The sequence below is a fragment of the Cibotium barometz genome, chromosome 30, assembly GCF_041138505.1.
Source record: "Cibotium barometz isolate CiBa-2024 chromosome 30, ASM4113850v1, whole genome shotgun sequence".
In the NCBI taxonomy this organism is placed as follows: Eukaryota; Viridiplantae; Streptophyta; class Polypodiopsida; order Cyatheales; family Cibotiaceae; genus Cibotium; species Cibotium barometz.
In genome coordinates this window covers 14230840-14252859 of record NC_141075.1, presented here as the reverse complement: position 1 = coordinate 14252859, position 22020 = coordinate 14230840, and the positions used below count along the sequence as shown (strand labels likewise).

Below are 22020 nucleotides of genomic sequence, written 5' to 3'. Positions count from 1 at the left end.
TCTTCACATCGTGTTAGTAATGCATAGTAGCTCAAATCTATGGACTTGATTTCATTCATATGTAGATAGATCACTATGCTATGTTTCATATTGCTATACTTTCATTCTTTTCGATTTGCTCTTGCATGGGGGAATCCACCACCTCTTTAAGCACATTGTTGCAATAAAAATTAGCATATTCTTCACTTAGCAGAGCATTGTAGCAAATTTCACCGTTCTCGTTGTGCCACTAGCAGCAAAGGAGCTTTGGGTGCTAAAAGTTTCATTTGAAACTAGCTCTAGGTCACCCAACACACTGCTAGAACTGATGAATGACAGAAGCCAATGCACGAGTACTGCTAACTAAATTATTATCCACTCTCTTCATGCTTAATGCATTAGATTGAGTAAGATCTTGCAAACAAGGCATGCTTGACAAGCTAATCTGTGCACTAACCTTGTCACAAACAGGTTGGAGACTAGCATCAAGTTGAAACGGCTTTGTAGAGGGAAGGAGATCAAAAGCATCATTGGAGAAATTAACAAGACTATGGGCACTAGGTGTAATAGATTATCAGTCCAAAATAGCTCTGTAGGATTGGGTTGATGGAGAATAATGGAAGGCCACTTCCTGGTTTGATGAGTGGCCGTCGAGAGAGCATAGAGTATTAGAGACAGATGAGCCATGTTTCAATTTACATAATGGTGAGCTGCAAATAGCAACACCTTGACTCTCGACCTTCCCCATTGCTACTCAAATTAGCAAATCTCCATGAATCACGCCACATGCGTCTAGCTTGACCTTGCAAAGTTTTCTCCCAATTTTTGAATGTGCTCCTGAGCTCAACCATGGCAGTACAAGAGCCCTTATCTTGCTTAGAAGAAACCAAGAGACCTGCACCACAATGTTCCTTGGGGAATGTCATTAGGCAATCATAATCTTGATTAAAAGACATAAGATCGCCATAATCTTGCTTAGAACGTGCATGACAAGAAGCTTGTTGTGAGCTTCATAGTTTCAATGAAAATGAAGGTTGCCATAGCCCTTTAGCTCTCATCTTTGATTCTCTTGTTAGGCGGGCTTCGGCTTGAACCCTCACACTCTCACATTGGACCATGTGGCTTACTGCAGAGCTACTATTGCAATTGTTTGGAGACTTTAAAAGGCTGCTATTATAGCTGGTGCACTTTGACTTAGGCTTGTGTGGTGTAGCAGGGTCGACAAAGCCCATCTTGAGCAATCTCTTCTTCAAGTGAGTATTCCAGTAGTTCTTTATCTCATTATCTGTTCTCTTGGGCAAGTGTGTGGCGATAGTAGACCATCTGCAAAAAGCAGTTGATTACCTTTGATTAGCAAGGCATTAAATCAAACATTAGCTAAATGATTAATAGCATAAATTATATGGCTCAAAACCACAGCATATAATTGTTCCATACCATACACACCATTAATTGTCTAGCTTAGTGAAGTAGTTGTAGGACAGTTGATCACCTGTTCCCAAGCAAGGCATGAAGTTGAATGATAGTTTTCTCTTCAGTAGAAGAGAATTCTCCTCGTTTAATATCCGGCCTAAGGTAATTAGTCCACCTTAATCGACAGCTTTTGCCACAATGCAGAAGGCCTGGCGCATACACATGAAGTTGATTAGTTCCATTGAACAGAATTACAATTAAGATAGCATAGTACGTATACAATACTAGCATACCAGCTTTCTTAGGAAGGGCACGCCAGCTGCCATGGCCATTTTCACTGATGTAAGAGGTGAGCTTTTCATCCTCTTCAGTGGTCCAGGAGCCTCTCTTGAGGCCTTTTTTTTCACAGCAGGGGGCTCGGCCCATAGCTTGGGGTGTTGGCAGAGAGAGGCGCGGGGAGAGACAGGATTTCGAGAGGATAAAATGAATGAAATTACACCTTCGTGAAAGGTTTTGTCCTCCAGGATTTCGAGAGGATAAAATGAATGAATTTTTGGAGCTAACCCAAGAAGGGAAGACCCTAAAAGAATATCACCAAACTTTTGTTAAACTTCTCCGATTTGCTCTAGAGATGGATGAGATAACTCTTCTCCATCGATTCATTTGGAAGCTTAATCTATCTTTGAATAACCTCATCAAGAATGTAAAACCATCCCCTATTCCAGAAGCCATAATTATAGCCAGAGACTGTGATAAAGTTTTTTTTTTATAGAAAGTGTCGAGAAGGACATGAGTCTTTTCATGTTAATCAAGAAGAGGTCTCCTAATTCAAGAGAAACGTCAAGCCCACCCTTGGCTATAAGGAATCATGAGCTAGAGCAAAAATTAGGTCAAGAAATAGGGATAGCAGGGTTAAAGATAACCGAATTTAACAAGTATTTCTATGAGTAAATAGAAGAAGATTGGTGTAAGATTCATGTGAAGTAATGTGCATGATGAATAGAGGTATTCTACAAGAAGGAAGACGATTCATCATGTGAAGTAATGTGCATGATGAATAGAGGTATTCTAAAAGACGGTACTAAGATTATGAAATTACTATCATAGGTTAGATTGCGTAAAGGATTGATTCCCTTACGTTTCTCCATGACAATTTGTTAAGTACCATATTACATGGGCGTATAGAATAAGGAATTTGAAGGTTCATAGCATATGAGAGGTATATGGATGCATGAAATTAGAATAATAAAGATCTTTTGGAGGTACAACAAAACGAGCCAAGCACATGAAATAAATGAATCTTTAAGAACAATGTTTAGATAAAAGAAGATTTTTACCTAGTGGGGATATCACTTTGAAAGAGACAGGAGGATTTACTTAGATATTACCCCAGCTTACGAGATGAGGATATCTCGAATCTTTTAAGTGGGGGAGATTGTAAGGTCCCTCCCAAGCCATGTAAGTATGTGTCTCTTTTAATATAGATTTCAATAAGAAAAGAGAGTGTACTTAGAGAAGAGTGAGACAATAAGGCTAGAAACATTAGGAAAGAGTTAGAATAAAAATATTAGCTCCAAAAATCCTAAAAGAAATAAGAATATAAGAATAGTTCTATAAAGAGATAAGTATCCCCAAAAATAAAATTTCGAATTTAGGTGATAAGAGGTCATATTTAGAGTACTTTTACACATTTAGAGTCCATGCATACTAAAAATGTGAAAAAACAACGTGTTTCTAAAGATGGCGCGTTTGTGGCTATATACGGATGTTTTTGCCTATTCTGCCCACGCTGGCTTGTAGACTAGATATCTTCCCGTTCTTTTGACTGGCTATTTGATTATATTCTGAGTTTCTATCGGAGAGTTATGGTCAAAACAATTTGCTCTTTCTGTCAGGGTCTCTACACAGAGAAAACTGTGAGAAGGCAACAAGTAATCTCAAGGTAATCCTAGAGCTTGAGATGCATATATCCCTTCATTCTTATCTAATATCTCAGAAAAGAAGCTTAGATTGCTATAGTCTTTCGGAGGAAGAGACCAAAACTCCATAGCTTTTCTTGTAGAGAAAGAATAGTAGATCGTAGTCCTGTAAGAGAAGGCTATTTTGCCATAGACCTTAGAAAGAGAGAAGAGTCACAGTATGAGTAAGAGAAGATAAAGCTTGGAGATTATTGGATGATTTCAATCAAAAGATAAGGTATTAGAAGACTCTATCCTCATATGTCAAGTTCTAAAGCTCTGTTAACGAGCAAAGGCAACGATAAACGACAAACTTCTATAAGGTATATACATATTTTGTTTTTCAATTATATATCATTCTTAGGGGTTGAGGTATGGCCCCAGCTTCTCTATTGATTGTTACAGTGATCTATTTGATTGATTTACTATTTAAAGTTTGTATTCTTTTAAACAATAGCTATGTCTTAATAAAGAATGTCTTATCGTAATCTCAAGTTGAAATGCTAAAATCTGTGTGAGAAAAGGATTGTTTTCTTAAGAAGGTAACATGGATTCTAGTCCTATGATTTAGTTGAGTAAATGGATTGTTATCTTGGTTAAATTAAGGTACAGGTACAACTCTTCCTGCCTTGACGTTGCCCCGTTCTTGTGCTTGTATAGCCGGACGGCGGAGACGTTAGTAAGGCCCGGAGTTGGCCCATGGTATCCCTCATACCATTGGGATAATGAGGTTTGCCGATTGACGCGAGTGATTATGATGCTGCCTAGTTCTGAGGGCCCAGGCTAGTGCGGTGAATTAGCCCACCCTAGTGCGCAGACATCCCTCTGAGGGGCGAGAGGATCGAGCGATGGAGCCTGAGAGGGCGACAGGCCGCCGGCTTGAGCCCTCGCCAGCAGCCGACGATGAGGTGTATGGTCCCGTAGGGTTTTGCCCAGCATGTAGAGACTGGAAGGCCGAATTCTAGATCATCGGCAGAATAAAGGAAATGAATAAGAGAGCCAGTTTGGCTTATATGGAATTGACTCATGTATAAACTTTTTATATAAATATATCTTGTCTTTGGCATGATTGTAACAAACCTTGTGAAAAGGGCCTTAATTAAGGAACATGTTTATTTATGTCAAACAGTGTGGTAGGATTAATTAGAAAACAAATTGACGTGTGAGTAGGGTGGAAAGTGGGAGGATGGAATGCCCCGATGGCACCATCCTACGGACGGGTGGACCCGATTAGTCGGGTAGCTTTCCAACATATTAAGTGAAAGCCCTACGTTAGATAAATAGATTCTCGGGTAATTCTATTCTAGAAGACTAGGCCAGCGGGCTGTGCCTTGCATGGATGAGGAAAAAAGTGTTGTCTCTAGGAATGAAGACTATTAGTTGCCCAAATTATGATCAATTACCCTATGGGTGATTTGATTTTTTTAGAAGATCATGCTCCCCCTGCGGGATAGAACTAGGTCTTACCTATGAATCGTATCCTTGAATCTCTGCATGGTCAAGGTGTCGATGAGTAAGAAATTTTCTCCAAGATAAGACTTAGTGGACAATCTTAAGTGTTTTCCCTATTTTTGGAAGGGGGGAACCTTACAAATGACCTGTTACTATTTGCCAATAACTTGCTACTGAGACAGGCCACCTATTGCCACACCTCCTGCTAACGAATTTCTTGGTTGGGTTTACTTTTTTGGTTAGGTTTTGATAAATCAATTGACAGAATCAGAACACTGAATTAGCTATCTAAATCATCCGTCTTAATCAGCTCTCGGAGTCAGCTATCTACATCAGCTGGCTGAATCAGCTCTTGGAGTCAGCTATCTACATCAGTTGGCTAAATTAGCTCTCGAAGTCAGCTATCTACATCAACTAGTTAATTAGATCTTGGAGTCAGCTATCTACATCAGCTGCTCTTGATTCACCTCTCGAGTCAATTATCTGCATCAACTAGTTGAATCAGCTATTGGAGTCAGTTGTCTCAATCAGCTCTTAGACTGAACTCTCTGAGTTAGTACTGAATCAACTCTCGAGTCAGCTATCTACATCATCTGGTTGAATCAGTTATTGGAGTCAGACTCTTGGAGTCAAATATCTAAGTTAGCTCTCACACTCACCTATTTGAGTCAGTTATTGGACTTAGCTATCTAAATCAGCTATTTGAATCAACTGTCAAACTCAGCTTTGTCAAAATCAGATTTTCACAAGGAGGTCATGAAAGATGGTTCACAAATTTCCTATTATTACACAGTTAAGGAGTGGAAGAAGGAAAAGAAAGAAGTCAGGGAGCGTACTCAATACCCTTGGCAAAAGGCAATGCATGCGAGTCATCTATTGCAAAAGTACGGTGCAACAAAGTATGGCTCCAAAGGAAAGGCAGCATGGCTCGCATTATTTGTAAGTTTTTTTTTTGCCATTCATCACTAAGTTTAATTAAATTTTCCTTGTAAATTTCATATCTCATTCATGTTGTAATTTGTTGTAGGAAAGGGTAGTAGGTCACGCCCCAATGGCTCGAGAGCATAGGTATCACAAACATCACAATAAGGTCAAATTGATTTAATTAGTTTTCTTAGTCATCTTCATCTTTTGTAATTTTTGGACATTATCAACTTATGTAATTTGCAATATAATAGTTTTTTTTGTAATGTCCATGACATCGTATTGTAATTATTTTTTTTATGTATTTGTATGTAATGTATATTTTAAGTGATTAAGTGTTTGAAAAAATATGATTAATTAATGTTTAACAATGAGATTTAAAAAAGGGGATAGATGTGGGGACACATCTATCTCCCATTCTATCCCCTTTTTTTTCTAGACAGTATATGCACATCTGTACACATTATATGCACAGTTATATGCGTGGCTATAGCCACATACCACTAGCCACGTTTATAACCACATTAAGTTTTTTTAGATAAGTGGATTCTTTTAAATTCATGTGGCTATACTCTCTATGTGTAGTGGTAGAGGAAGGGCTTATTGATCCAAAAGTGAAAGAGAGTGCCATAGCCATAAAACATGCGTGAGATATTAGAAACATTGCTTTAATTAAATGAAAAAATTAAATGAAAAAACATATTATATAAGAATTTATACTATGTATGTATATACACACATATAAGCCGAAGCCTTCCTAAATAACAAGAGAATCAAAGATGAGAACGAAAGTGCTATGGAAACCTTCATTCCTTTAGGCTATGGATCTCACAAAGTAAGCTTCTTGTCATGCATGTTCTAAGAAAGATTATGGTGATCTTATGTCTTTTATTATGAAAAGGGGAATCGTGGATAGCTCTATCCATAGTACCTCAAAACTATATCATGTAATATATCATTGGAAAGATCTTGATATGAGAGGATTCTAACGCACCAAACTCCGACAAATTTTTAGTTTTTATGCTCAAGTTATGGGCTCCCCACCAAAAAGTAGCCTCAAAAGTTCCGTAACGGAAGACTCACCCTCATTGGTCCTTACTGAATATTCCCTAAAATCTCAAAGAGCTTAAAAGGCCCAAAAGTGAGTCCAAATTTTCCCTAATGAAACCAAAATAGTAAGAGTATGGGGTTGGAAAAGCCGGCGCGTTTGTTCCAGAAAGGCGACGAGGCAGACGAGGAAAAAGGGGGGTTTTGGGATAATTTACAAGACAGGCAAAAAAGAAGGGACAAAAGAGCTATGAAAAGTGTAGGGGTGAGTGAAGCAAGAGAAGTACCTACCATGAAGTAAGCTAGCTACTATAGACAAAAGATTTTCTAGTTTTTGAGGGGGGAGAAGAAGAAATCAAAGTGGATTTGGGTAAATCAGAATAGTGAGGGTGCTAAGACCCAGAGAATCAATCACAAGAGGAGTTCCCGATGGTTCTTGTGAGGCATCTCTATTAGAGACATGCTTTTATCTAGAAATCATGTTCAATTCCTACTGTAGTAAGTCATTCGGGTGCCGTATTGGGTCTATCTAGGGAAGGCATGGAGTATGTGATTACTGAATTCACTATAGCTCGGATAGTGGCTAAAATCTACAACTGAAAAAACTACAAGTTTTCAGTGTGTTTATCATATAAGTTTTAACCCATTGTCTTAGGGATGTTGAGACAATTTTTCTTTTCTTTGTGAAGAGAACAATGAGTTTGAAGCTTGTATTTGTGTCATGGTCTATGAGTAATGGTGTTTTGGATCTTGGTTTGAGTTGTTCTATTTGATTTTGTGGAGATAGAACATTTGTGGAGAAGTGTCTGATGATTTAAACTTAATAGCCTGCGACCAGTGCCTCGAGTCCCTAATCTCATAGTCCTTGACACTCTCTCTCTCTATGTGTCCAAGGCTTACTACAAGTGCCCGCGACCTTGACTAAAGTGCTCACACATACATCTATCTACCACGTGGCCTACATCATCGGTGGCTTAGAGGTGGTTTTACTTTGTTGGGACAGGCTACATTGGGTTGTGGGGTCTCTCTCTCTCTCTCTCTCAGAGATTTTCACATGGCTCCTCACTCTTTGGAGCCTCACATCTTCTCTGGTCTTCAGTCTTCTGGTCATGGTAGCTTCTCTCCACGCGTCCATGTCTTCCTTTTCCTTCAGTCTTCTTGGGGCAGCTTCTCTTCTTGTGTCCATGTCTTCCTTCAATTCTTCCTTTAGATCTTCTTGGTGTGGATCTTCCTCTTGGAAAGAGATGATCTTCTTCTTTCATGGTTGGGGCCATGAGCTTGTCCGTCAGGTCTTCTTGCTCCATGTGAGCAACATGTTCCAATGTTTTGCTGACAGTTCCTTTGGGTTTTTGATGTTTATCTTGTGTCATTATGCAATGCAAACCCAAATTTATGCGGGAGGTCTTACCTCTTGCCTTATTCTGGACAAGGGCAGTGTCTGATCCCATTTTTACACTGATGCAATGTGCCCAATACATAATGCGTATAGCATTCATTCTTATGCACATTCCCAAATGCAACTCTGGCTATGAATAATCTTGAATTTGAGTGAGATTTAAAGGCATTAACCAAGGGTTAAATGCAAAATGATGATTATCACAAATTTATCAGCATAATTTTACGAGAAATTACATTAAATCAAGGGTAACCAATTTGTACGGAATGGTTGGAGTATCAAACCAACTCCGAATTGAAATCTGAAGTTATAAGGATCTGTATATCAGATACCTAATGGTTAATTTGAACCCTCAATTGCACCAAAATATAGTGATTAGCACTGATTAACCCACTGATTAGCAAATTAATCGACTGTTTTGTGTGTAGAAAATAGAATATGCGGGGAGTCCAGATTTGGTGCCTCAGACTTCAAATGAGCTCAAATGCTTTCAAAGCCATCAATAGCAATGAGTCTAGTAGAGGATTAAGCCAATAAACACAAGATTGACCAAATATTGAAAGCTTAATCTTTGTTTTACCAAAGTCGCCTGCAGATTTGATGAAGAGCTTGGATCTCACTGTAGACTTGGTCAAATAGAATTCTGACTTCACCAGCTTGTAAAGCATGCTTGAAAACCCTCGGGGCTAAGAGGAACTAGGTCAGTTTGATTTGAAGTGGACAAGATCTCAATTTTTCTCCCAGAAAAAGATGCTTGAGAAAATCACGATTTCTCCCAAACGCGTCGGCGGTTTGCTGCGCTCATTTGATGAGCTTGAAGAGCAATGAGATAGCTAGCTAGGGCTGGAAGGGTTTGGCCTAATGTGATGTGTGCAAGGAGCTAGAGCTCCTCCACCAATTGGGGGTATAGAGGTGAGTTGAAAAAAAGAGGGAAAATTATAATTTTCTACTAATCTTAATTAGCAAAATGATTAGTAAGATAATGGGCTCACAAAATGATGGATTCTAGGCATGGCTCTGATACCATGTTGAAATTAGAGCAATGTGATGAGCTATGGTGGATCAAATACTAGAATCAACATCATTAACAAAGTGATTAGTAAATAATTAAGACGTGATTAGTGAGTAATTAACAAATAGCTTAATGTAGGCATGGATAATCAAAAACCAGCAAATTCTCATTAGGCCAATGCCTCAATTTATAGAGTTTACGTCCAAGCATCAAATCCCACTGATTTCTCCTTGATTCACTCCACCTCTCCCAGAATATCTCCACCTCTTCACTTTTCCCAGAATATCTCCACACTTCCTAAATCTTCTCATGCTACTCTTTATTCTCTCCCAGTAGATTCTTCTCACATTTTCACAGGTTCTTTCTCATTTACACATTCTCTTTTACAGCCTCTAACCAAGGGCTTGTTCCCGCACACACCCTATTCACTTGTATATTTCAATAGTCGGTAGATGAAGTAAAAGGGTCATTTTGATCATTTTGGGTACAAGGAAAGATATTTTGAGTAGATTTTCTGACAGTTTGTAGTCTGACATAATAGGATTGTGGAAAAACTACTCATTCTAGAGCAGCGGCGACTAGTGATCAACTAGATGTCTAGAAGGTCAAAATTTGGTTTGGTTCAAGTGCTTAGAGAGTAAGCTCTTAGGATGGCAACTGAGTAGTGGAGGAAGAAGATAAGGAAGTAGGAGCTGGTTAGAAAGGAGAGGGAAACAAGGAGGCCTATAGTGGCAACTTTGCCAATGAATTTGCAAGTGAAGAGGGAAAATTATGTGGAAGCCCCAAGGGTTGAGGAACTAGGTAGAGGGCAAAATGGACTATTTCAAGATATTCAGAGGTTGACTGAATAGGTTGGAGGTTTGAATCTTATTGTGTTGGAGGTTATTGGAGTTGATTGGAATCAGGTGGCGCCCCAGGGCCAGTGTGATAATGTGAATATGATTGGAGCTATCATGGAAGAGGAAGATATCTCTGATGACTCTGATGATGTAGATCTAGATCAAAGTTTGTTTGAAGTAGAGGTGGAAGACCCATGTATTGATATTCATGGAACCATGGAGCTAAATGCTAAGATGCATATTAAGAAAATTGACATAGGTTTAGAGGATTATATGAAAGAAGATAGCATTTGGAGCAATTTGAATGTGTTCTAGATGTGATAAGGAACTCAGTGGATGTTAATGTTGATGTATGTGGTCAAGCAAAGTTAAAGGTTGCTTCTCCATGCTTTGCTGGTACCTTCCTTGATGAGATTGATGTTAGCTATTTTGATGAAGTGGATAATGGGAATGATGTTGTAGATGATGGTGAGCCCTTAGATGTGGGGTATGGGGGTATCCAACTAGATGGTTTTGATATGTTTGGCTGTGGCCTACATGATGCAAAACATTTGAAGAATATGCAAAGGTTGGATGATGTGAAGAATAAGTATGGTGATGATTTTTATGTAGATGCTATTATGCAAGGAGAAGAATGTTGTGAAAAGATTTATGACTCTATGTTAGAAGATAATCATCTTATTTATGTGAGTCTTTTTGGTGATATACATGAGGAAAGCTCTTTGATGGTAAGGATGTGTTTGGGAAAGGAGAGGATGCTTTACAAAGGTAGGGTATTGGTGAATTTGCTTTATGGTTGCATAATAAAGTTTTTTATGAGGACCTGATGAAGGCACACATAGTTGAAGATAAAAGGATGTTTACGACTGAGCGAATGGAAAAAAAAGCATTCTCCAAACAATAAATAAAATCTTGTAACCTTAAGAAAAAGTCTAGAGATGAATCAAATTGCAAGGTTTAAAATTTGGCCTCCAATTTTTGAAATGGGCAACATTTAAAGGTGTTGTCTACTTGGATTTGAGGTTGCTTGTGGGTGGCATTGAATAAGTTCCTAGTGGAACCAAAACTTGAGCCTTCTCCATCATGTGTCATTGCTTCGGATGCAAATTAACAGCTCTCTATAAAGAAAACATCCCAAAAAACATATTTCTTCGCATCCTGTTTAGTAATGCATAGTAGCTCATATCTATGGACTTGATTTCATTCATATGTAGATAGATCATTGTGCTATGTTTCATATTGCTATACTTTCATTCTCTTCGATTTGCTCTTGCATGGGGGAATCCACCACTTCTTTAAGCACATTGTTGCAATAAAAATCAGCATATTCTTCACTTAGCAGAGCACTGTAGCAAATTTCACGGTTCTCGTTGCCACTAGCAGCAAAGGAGCTTTGGGTGCTAAAAGTTTCATTTGAAACTAGGTCTAGGTCACCCAACAAGCTGCTAGAACTGATGATGACAGAAGCCAATGCACGGGTACTGCTAACTAAGTTACTATCCTCTCTCTTCATGCTTAATGCATTAGATTGAATAAGATCTTGCAAACAAGGCAGGCTTGACAAGCTAATCTGTGCACTAACCTTGTCACAAACAGGTTGGAGACTAGCATCAAGTTGAAACGGCTTTGTAGAGGGAAGGAGATCAAAAGCATCATTGGAGAAATTAACAAGACTATGGGCAGTAGGTGTAATAGATTATCAGTCCAAAATAGCTCTGTAGGATTGGGTTGATGGAGAATAATGGAAGGCCACTTCCTGGTTTGATGAGTGGCCGTCGAGAGAGCATAAAGTATTAGAGACATATGAGCCATGTTTCAGTTTACATAATGGTGAGCTGCAAATAGCAACAACTTGACTCTCGACCTTCCCCATTGCTACTCAAATTAGCAAATCTCCATGAATCAGGCCACATGCGTCTAGCTTGACCTTGCAAAGTTTTCTCCCAATTTTTGAATGTGCTCCTGAGCTCAACCATGGCAGTACAAGAGCCCTTATCTTGCTTAGAAGAAAATGAAGGTTGCCATAGCCCTTTAGCTCTCATCTTTGATTCTCTTGTTAGGCGGGCTTCGGCTTGAACCCTCACACTCTCACATTGGACCATGTGGCTTACTGCAGAGCTACTATTGCAATTGTTTGGAGACTTTAAAAGGCTGCTATTATAGCTGGTGCACTTTGACTTAGGCTTGTGTGGTGTAGCAGGGTCGACAAAGCCCATCTTGAGCAATCTCTTCTTCAAGTGAGTATTCCAGTAGTTCTTTATCTCATTATCTGTCCTCTTGGGCAAGTGTGTGGCGATAGTAGACCATCTGCAAAAAGCAGTTGATTACCTTTGATTAGCAAGGCATTAAATCAAACATTAGCTAAATGATTAATAGCATAAATTATATGGCTCAAAACCACAGCATATAATTGTTCCATACCATACACACCATTAATTGTCTAGCTTAGTGAAGTAGTTGTAGGACAGTTGATCACCTGTTCCCAAGCAAGGCATGAAGTTGAATGATAGTTTTCTCTTCAGTAGAAGAGAATTCTCCTCGTTTAATATCCGGCCTAAGGTAATTAGTCCACCTTAATCGACAGCTTTTGCCACAACGCAGAAGGCCTGGTGCATACACATGAAGTTGATTAGTTCCATTGAACAGAATTACAATTAAGATAGCATAGTACGTATACAATACTAGCATACCAGCTTTCTTAGGAAGGGCACGCCAGCTGCCATGGCCATTTTCACTGATGTAAGAGGTGAGCTTTTCATCCTCTTCAGTGGTCCAGGAGCCTCTCTTGAGGCCTTTTTTTTCACAGCAGGGGGCTCGGCCCATAGCTTGGGGTGTTGGCAGAGAGAGGCGCGGGGAGAGACAGGATTTCGAGAGGATAAAATGAATGAAATTACACCTTCGTGAAAGGTTTTGTCCTCCAGGATTTCGAGAGGATAAAATGAATGAATTTTTGGAGCTAACCCAAGAAGGGAAGACCCTAAAAGAATATCACCAAACTTTTGTTAAACTTCTCCGATTTGCTCTAGAGATGGATGAGGTAACTCTTCTCCATCGATTCATTTGGAAGCTTAATCTATCTTTGAATAACCTCATCAAGAATGTAAAACCATCCCCTATTCCAGAAGCCATAATTATAGCCAGAGACTGTGATAAAGTTTTTTTTTTATAGAAAGTGTCGAGAAGGACATGAGTCTTTTCATGTTAATCAAGAAGAGGTCTCCTAATTCAAGAGAAACGTCAAGCCCACCCTTGGCTATAAGGAATCATGAGCTAGAGCAAAAATTAGGTCAAGAAATAGGGATAGCAGGGTTAAAGATAACCGAATTTAACAAGTATTTCTATGAGTAAATAGAAGAGGATTGGTGTAAGATTCATGTGAAGTAATGTGCATGATGAATAGAGGTATTCTACAAGAAGGAAGACGATTCATCATGTGAAGTAATGTGCATGATGAATAGAGGTATTCTAAAAGACGGTACTAAGATTATGAAATTACTATCATAGGTTAGATTGCGTAAAGGATTGATTCCCTTACGTTTCTCCATGACAATTTGTTAAGTACCATATTACATGGGCGTATAGAATAAGGAATTTGAAGGTTCATAGCATATGAGAGGTATATGGATGCATGAAATTAGAATAATAAAGATCTTTTGGAGGTACAACAAAACGAGCCAAGCACATGAAATAAATGAATCTTTAAGAACAATGTTTAGATAAAAGAAGATTTTTACCTAGTGGGGATATCACTTTGAAAGAGACAGGAGGATTTACTTAGATATTACCCCAGCTTACGAGATGAGGACATCTCGAATCTTTTAAGTGGGGGAGATTGTAAGGTCCCTCCCAAGCCATGTAAGTATGTGTCTCTTTTAATATAGATTTCAATAAGAAAAGAGAGTGTACTTAGAGAAGAGTGAGACAATAAGGCTAGAAACATTAGGAAAGAGTTAGAATAAAAATATTAGCTCCAAAAATCCTAAAAGAAATAAGAATATAAGAATAGTTCTATAAAGAGATAAGTATCCCCAAAAATAAAATTTCGAATTTAGGTGATAAGAGGTCATATTTAGAGTACTTTTACACATTTAGAGTCCATGCATACTAAAAATGTGAAAAAACAACGTGTTTCTAAAGATGGCGCGTTTGTGGCTATATACGGATGTTTTTGCCTATTCTGCCCACGCTGGCTTGTAGACTAGATATCTTCCCGTTCTTTTGACTGGCTATTTGATTATATTCTGAGTTTCTATCGGAGAGTTATGGTCAAAACAATTTGCTCTTTCTGTCAGGGTCTCTACACAGAGAAAACTGTGAGAAGGCAACAAGTAATCTCAAGGTAATCCTAGAGCTTGAAATGCATATATCCCTTCATTCTTATCTAATATCTCAGAAAATAAGCTTAGATTGCTATAGTCTTTCGGAGGAAGAGACCAAAACTCCATAGCTTTTCTTGTAGAGAAAGAATAGTAGATCGTAGTCCTGTAAGAGAAGGCTATTTTGCCATAGACCTTAGAAAGAGAGAAGAGTCACAGTATGAGTAAGAGAAGATAAAGCTTGGAGATTATTGGATGATTTCAATCAAAAGATAAGGTATTAGAAGACTCTATCCTCATATGTCAAGTTCTAAAGCTCTGTTAACGAGCAAAGGCAACGATAAACGACAAACTTCTATAAGGTATATACATATTTTGTTTTTCAATTATATATCATTCTTAGGGGTTGAGGTATGGCCCCAGCTTCTCTATTGATTGTTACAGTGATCTATTTGATTGATTTACTATTTAAAGTTTGTATTCTTTTAAACAATAGCTATGTCTTAATAAAGAATGTCTTATCGTAATCTCAAGTTGAAATGCTAAAATCTGTGTGAGAAAAGGATTGTTTTCTTAAGAAGGTAACATGGATTCTAGTCCTATGATTTAGTTGAGTAAATGGATTGTTATCTTGGTTAAATTAAGGTACAGGTACAACTCTTCCTGCCTTGACGTTGCCCCGTTCTTGTGCTTGTATAGCCGGACGGCGGAGACGTTAGTAAGGCCCGGAGTTGGCCCATGGTATCCCTCATACCATTGGGATAATGAGGTTTGCCGATTGACGCGAGTGATTATGATGCTGCCTAGTTCTGAGGGCCCAGGCTAGTGCGGTGAATTAGCCCACCCTAGTGCGCAGACATCCCTCTGAGGGGCGAGAGGATCGAGCGATGGAGCTTGAGAGGGCGACAGGCCGCCGGCTTGAGCCCTCGCCAGCAGCCGACGATGAGGTGTATGGTCCCGTAGGGTTTTGCCCAGCATGTAGAGACTGGAAGGACGAATTCTAGATCATCGGCGGAATAAAGGAAATGAATAAGAGAGCCAGTTTGGCTTATATGGAATTGACTCATGTATAAACTTTTTATATAAATATATCTTGTCTTTGGCATGATTGTAACAAACCTTGTGAAAAGGGCCTTAATTAAGGAACATGTTTATTTATGTCAAACAGTGTGGTAGGATTAATTAGAAAACAAATTGACGCGTGAGTAGGGTGGAAAGTGGGAGGATGGAATGCCCCGATGGCACCATCCTACGGACGGGTGGACCCGATTAGTCGGGTAGCTTTCCAACATATTAAGTGAAAGCCCTACGTTAGATAAATAGATTCTCGGGTAATTCTATTCTAGAAGACTAGGCCAGCGAGCTGTGCCTTGCATGGATGAGGAAAAAAGTGTTGTCTCTAGGAATGAAGACTATTAGTTACCCAAATTATGATCAATTACCCTATGGGTGATTTGATTTTTTTAGAAGATCACGCTCCCCCTGCGGGATAGAACTAGGTCTTACCTATGAATCGTATCCTTGAATCTCTGCATGGTCAAGGTGTCGATGAGTAAGAAATTTTCTCCAAGATAAGACTTAGTGGACGATCTTAAGTGTTTTCCCTATTTTTGGAAGGGGGAACCTTACAAATGACCTGTTACTATTTGCCAATAACTTGCTACTGAGACAGGCCACCTATTGCCACACCTCCTGCTAACGAATTTCTTGGTTGGGTTTACTTTTTTGGTTAGGTTTTGATAAATCAATTGACAGAATCAGAACACTGAATTAGCTATCTAAATCATCCGTCTTAATCAGCTCTCGGAGTCAGCTATCTACATCAGCTGGCTGAATCAGCTCTTGGAGTCAGCTATTTACATGAGTTGGCTAAATTAGCTCTCGAAGTCAGCTATCTACATCAACTAGTTAATTAGATCTTGGAGTCAGCTATCTACATCAGCTGCTCTTGATTCACCTCTCGAGTCAATTATCTGCATCAACTAGTTGAATCAGCTATTGGAGTCAGTTGTCTCAATCAGCTCTTAGACTGAACTCTCTGAGTTAGTACTGAATCAACTCTCGAGTCAGCTATCTACATCATCTGGTTGAATCAGTTATTGGAGTCAGACTCTTGGAGTCAAATATCTAAGTTAGCTCTCACACTCACCTATTTGAGTCAGTTATTGGACTTAGCTATCTAAATCAGCTATTTGAATCAACTGTCAAACTCAGCTTTGTCAAAATCAGATTTTCACAAGGAGGTCATGAAAGATGGTTCACAAATTTCCTATTATTACACAGTTAAGGAGTGGAAGAAGGAAAAGAAAGAAGTCAGGGAGCGTACTCAATACCCTTGGCAAAAGGCAATGCATGCGAGTCATCTATTGCAAAAGTACGGTGCAACAAAGTATGGCTCCAAAGGAAAGGCAGCATGGCTCGCATTATTTGTAAGTTTTTTTTTTGCCATTCATCACTAAGTTTAATTAAATTTTCCTTGTAAATTTCATATCTCATTCATGTTGTAATTTGTTGTAGGAAAGGGTAGTAGGTCACGCCCCAATGGCTCGAGAGCATAGGTATCACAAACATCACAATAAGGTCAAATTGATTTAATTAGTTTTCTTAGTCATCTTCATCTTTTGTAATTTTTGGACATTATCAACTTATGTAATTTGCAATATAATAGTTTTTTTTGTAATGTCCATGACATCGTATTGTAATTATTTTTTTTATGTATTTGTATGTAATGTATATTTTAAGTGATTAAGTGTTTGAAAAAATATGATTAATTAATGTTTAACAATGAGATTTAAAAAAGGGGATAGATGTGGGGACACATCTATCTCCCATTCTATCCCCTTTTTTTTCTAGACAGTATATGCACATCTGTACACATTATATGCACAGTTATATGCGTGGCTATAGCCACATACCACTAGCCACGTTTATAACCACATTAAGTTTTTTTAGATAAGTGGATTCTTTTAAATTCATGTGGCTATACTCTCTATGTGTAGTGGTAGAGGAAGGGCTTATTGATCCAAAAGTGAAAGAGAGTGCCATAGCCATAAAACATGCGTGAGATATTAGAAACATTGCTTTAATTAAATGAAAAAATTAAATGAAAAAACATATTATATAAGAATTTTTACTATGTATGTATATACACACATATAAGCCGAAGCCTTCCTAAATAACAAGAGAATCAAAGATGAGAACGAAAGTGCTATGGAAACCTTCATTCCTTTAGGCTATGGATCTCACAAAGTAAGCTTCTTGTCATGCATGTTCTAAGAAAGATTATGGTGATCTTATGTCTTTTATTATGAAAAGGGGAATCGTGGATAGCTCTATCCATAGTACCTCAAAACTATATCATGTAATATATCATTGGAAAGATCTTGATATGAGAGGATTCTAACGCACCAAACTCCGACAAATTTTTAGTTTTTATGCTCAAGTTATGGGCTCCCCACCAAAAAGTAGCCTCAAAAGTTCCGTAACGGAAGACTCACCCTCATTGGTCCTTACTGAATATTCCCTAAAATCTCAAAGAGCTTAAAAGGCCCAAAAGTGAGTCCAAATTTTCCCTAATGAAACCAAAATAGTAAGAGTATGGGGTTGGAAAAGCCGGCGCGTTTGTTCCAGAAAGGCGACGAGGCAGACGAGGAAAAAGGGGGGTTTGGGGATAATTTACAAGACAGGCAAAAAAGAAGGGACAAAAGAGCTATGAAAAGTGTAGGGGTGAGTGAAGCAAGAGAAGTACCTACCATGAAGTAAGCTAGCTGCTATAGACAAAAGATTTTCTAGTTTTTGAGGGGGGAGAAGAAGAAATCAAAGTGGATTTGGGTAAATCAGAATAGTGAGGGTGCTAAGACCCAGAGAATCAATCACAAGAGGAGTTCCCGATGGTTCTTGTGAGGCATCTCTATTAGAGACATGCTTTTATCTAGAAATCATGTTCAATTCCTACTGTAGTAAGTCATTCGGGTGCCGTATTGGGTCTATCTAGGGAAGGCATGGAGTATGTGATTACTGAATTCACTATAGCTCGGATAGTGGCTAAAATCTACAACTGAAAAAACTACAAGTTTTCAGTGTGTTTATCATATAAGTTTTAACCCATTGTCTTAGGGATGTTGAGACAATTTTTCTTTTCTTTGTGAAGAGAACAATGAGTTTGAAGCTTGTATTTGTGTCATGGTCTATGAGTAATGGTGTTTTGGATCTTGGTTTGAGTTGTTCTATTTGATTTTGTGGAGATAGAACATTTGTGGAGAAGTGTCTGATGATTTAAAGGGTTTGAGTTGCTTTATGTTTGAAACAATCTTCTTATGTTGAGAATATACCATCAGAATGGGTCAGAAGAGTGTTAGATATAGGCAGCCATCTGTCTAGGGGTGTTGCAATTAGAGCAATGTGATGAGCTATGGTGGATCTAGTGAATACTCTCTAGCACACCTAGACCCTATACCAAGTTTCCCTCCTTACTTGATAGTCTACGAGGACTAGTGTCTAGCACATCTCCCCTCAAGTTATCTTAGCACACCTGGACACTATACCAAGTTTCTCTCTTACTTAATAGCCTGCGACCAGTGCCTCGAGTCCCTAATCTCATAGTCCTTGACACTCTCTCTCTCTATGTGTCCAAGGCTTACTACAAGTGCCCGCGACCTTGACTAAAGTGCTCACACATACATCTATCTACCACGTGGCCTACATCATCGGTGGCTTAGAGGTGGTTTTACTTTGTTGGGACAGGCTACATTGGGTTGTGGGGTCTCTCTCTCTCTCTCTCTCAGAGATTTTCACATGGCTCCTCACTCTTTGGAGCCTCACATCTTCTCTGGTCTTCAGTCTTCTGGTCATGGTAGCTTCTCTCCACGCGTCCATGTCTTCCTTTTCCTTCAGTCTTCTTGGGGCAGCTTCTCTTCTTGTGTCCATGTCTTCCTTCAATTCTTCCTTTAGATCTTCTTGGTGTGGATCTTCCTCTTGGAAAGAGATGATCTTCTTCTTTCATGGTTGGGGCCATGAGCTTGTCCGTCAGGTCTTCTTGCTCCATGTGAGCAACATGTTCCAATGTTTTGCTGACAGTTCCTTTGGGTTTTTGATGTTTATCTTGTGTCATTATGCAATGCAAACCCAAATTTATGCGGGAGGTCTTACCTCTTGCCTTATTCTGGACAAGGGCAGTGTCTGATCCCATTTTTACACTGATGCAATGTGCCCAATACATAATGCGTATAGCATTCATTCTTATGCACATTCCCAAATGCAACTCTGGCTATGAATAATCTTGAATTTGAGTGAGATTTAAAGGCATTAACCAAGGGTTAAATGCAAAATGATGATTATCATAAATTTATCAGCATAATTTTACGAGAAATTACATTAAATCAAGGGTAACCAATTTGTACGGAATGGTTGGAGTATCAAACCAACTCCGAATTGAAATCTGAAGTTATAAGGATCTGTATATCAGATACCTAATGGTTAATTTGAACCCTCAATTGCACCAAAATATAGTGATTAGCACTGATTAACCCACTGATTAGCAAATTAATCGACTGTTTTGTGTGTAGAAAATAGAATATGCGGGGAGTCCAGATTTGGTGCCTCAGACTTCAAATGAGCTCAAATGCTTTCAAAGCCATCAATAGCAATGAGTCTAGTAGAGGATTAAGCCAATAAACACAAGATTGACCAAATATTGAAAGCTTAATCTTTGTTTTACCAAAGTCGCCTGCAGATTTGATGAAGAGCTTGGATCTCACTGTAGACTTGGTCAAATAGAATTCTGACTTCACCAGCTTGTAAAGCATGCTTGAAAACCCTCGGGGCTAAGAGGAACTAGGTCAGTTTGATTTGAAGTGGACAAGATCTCAATTTTTCTCCCAGAAAAAGATGCTTGAGAAAATCACGATTTCTCCCAAACGCGTCGGCGGTTTGCTGCGCTCATTTGATGAGCTTGAAGAGCAATGAGATAGCTAGCTAGGGCTGGAAGGGTTTGGCCTAATGTGATGTGTGCAAGGAGCTAGAGCTCCTCCACCAGTTGGGGGTATAGAGGTGAGTTGAAAAAAAGAGGGAAAATTATAATTTTCTACTAATCTTAATTAGCAAAATGATTAGTAAGATAATGGGCTCACAAAATGATGGATTCTAGGCATGGCTCTGATACCATGTTGAAATTAGAGCAATGTGATGAGCTATGGTGGATCAAATACTAGAATCAACATCATTAACAAAGTGATTAGTAAATAATTAAGACGTGATTAGTGAGTAATTAACAAATAGCTTAATGTAGGCATGGATAATCAAAAACCAGCAAATTCTCATTAGGCCAATGCCTCAATTTATAGAGTTTACGTCCAAGCATCAAATCCCACTGATTTCTCCTTGATTCACTCCACCTCTCCCAGAATATCTCCACCTCTTCACTTTTCCCAGAATATCTCCACACTTCCTAAATCTTCTCATGCTACTCTTTATTCTCTCCCAGTAGATTCTTCTCACATTTTCACAGGTTCTTTCTCATTTACACATTCTCTTTTACAGCCTCTAACCAAGGGCTTGTTCCCGCACACACCCTATTCACTTGTATATTTCAATAGTCGGTAGATGAAGTAAAAGGGTCATTTTGATCATTTTGGGTACAAGGAAAGATATTTTGAGTCGATTTTCTGACAGTTTGTAGTCTGACATAATAGGATTGTGGAAAAACTACTCATTCTAGAGCAGCGGCGACTAGTGATCAACTAGATGTCTAGAAGGTCAAAATTTGGTTTGGTTCAAGTGCTTAGCGAGTAAGCTCTTAGGATGGCAACTGAGTAGTGGAGGAAGAAGATAAGGAAGTAGGAGCTGGTTAGAAAGGAGAGGGAAACAAGGAGGCCTATAGTGGCAACTTTGCCAATGAATTTGCAAGTGAAGAGGGAAAATTATGTGGAAGCCCCAAGGGTTGAGGAACTAGGTAGAGGGCAAAATGGACTATTTCAAGATATTCAGAGGTTGACTGAATAGGTTGGAGGTTTGAATCTTATTGTGTTGGAGGTTATTGGAGTTGATTGGAATCAGGTGGAGCCCCAGGGCCAGTGTGATAATGTGAATATGATTGGAGCTATCATGGAAGAGGAAGATATCTCTGATGACTCTGATGATGTAGATCTAGATCAAAGTTTGTTTGAAGTAGAGGTGGAAGACCCATGTATTGATATTCATGGAACCATGGAGCTAAATGCTAAGATGCATATTAAGAAAATTGACATAGGTTTAGAGGATTATATGAAAGAAGATAGCATTTGGAGCAATTTGAATGTGTTCTAGATGTGATAAGGAACTCAGTGGATGTTAATGTTGATGTATGTGGTCAAGCAAAGTTAAAGGTTGCTTCTCCATGCTTTGCTGGTACCTTCCTTGATGAGATTGATGTTAGCTATTTTGATGAAGTGGATAATGGGAATGATGTTGTAGATGATGGTGAGCCCTTAGATGTGGGGTATGGGGGTATCCAACTAGATGGTTTTGATATGTTTGGCTGTGGCCTACATGATGCAAAACATTTGAAGAATATGCAAAGGTTGGATGATGTGAAGAATAAGTATGGTGATGATTTTTATGTAGATGCTATTATGCAAGGAGAAGAATGTTGTGAAAAGATTTATGACTCTATGTTAGAAGATAATCATCTTATTTATGTGAGTCTTTT

At 38.8% G+C, this 22020-nt stretch overlaps 2 pseudogenes; both read right to left on the bottom strand.

Annotated features, from left to right (window-relative positions):
* Window positions 1-674: 674 nt before the first annotated feature.
* On the bottom strand, window positions 675-1818 carry LOC147621195 (transcription factor MYB106 pseudogene; annotated as a pseudogene).
* Window positions 1819-11840: 10022 nt separating this feature from the next.
* LOC147621194 (transcription factor MYB106 pseudogene) lies at window positions 11841-12843 on the bottom strand (annotated as a pseudogene).
* Window positions 12844-22020: the final 9177 nt, after the last annotated feature.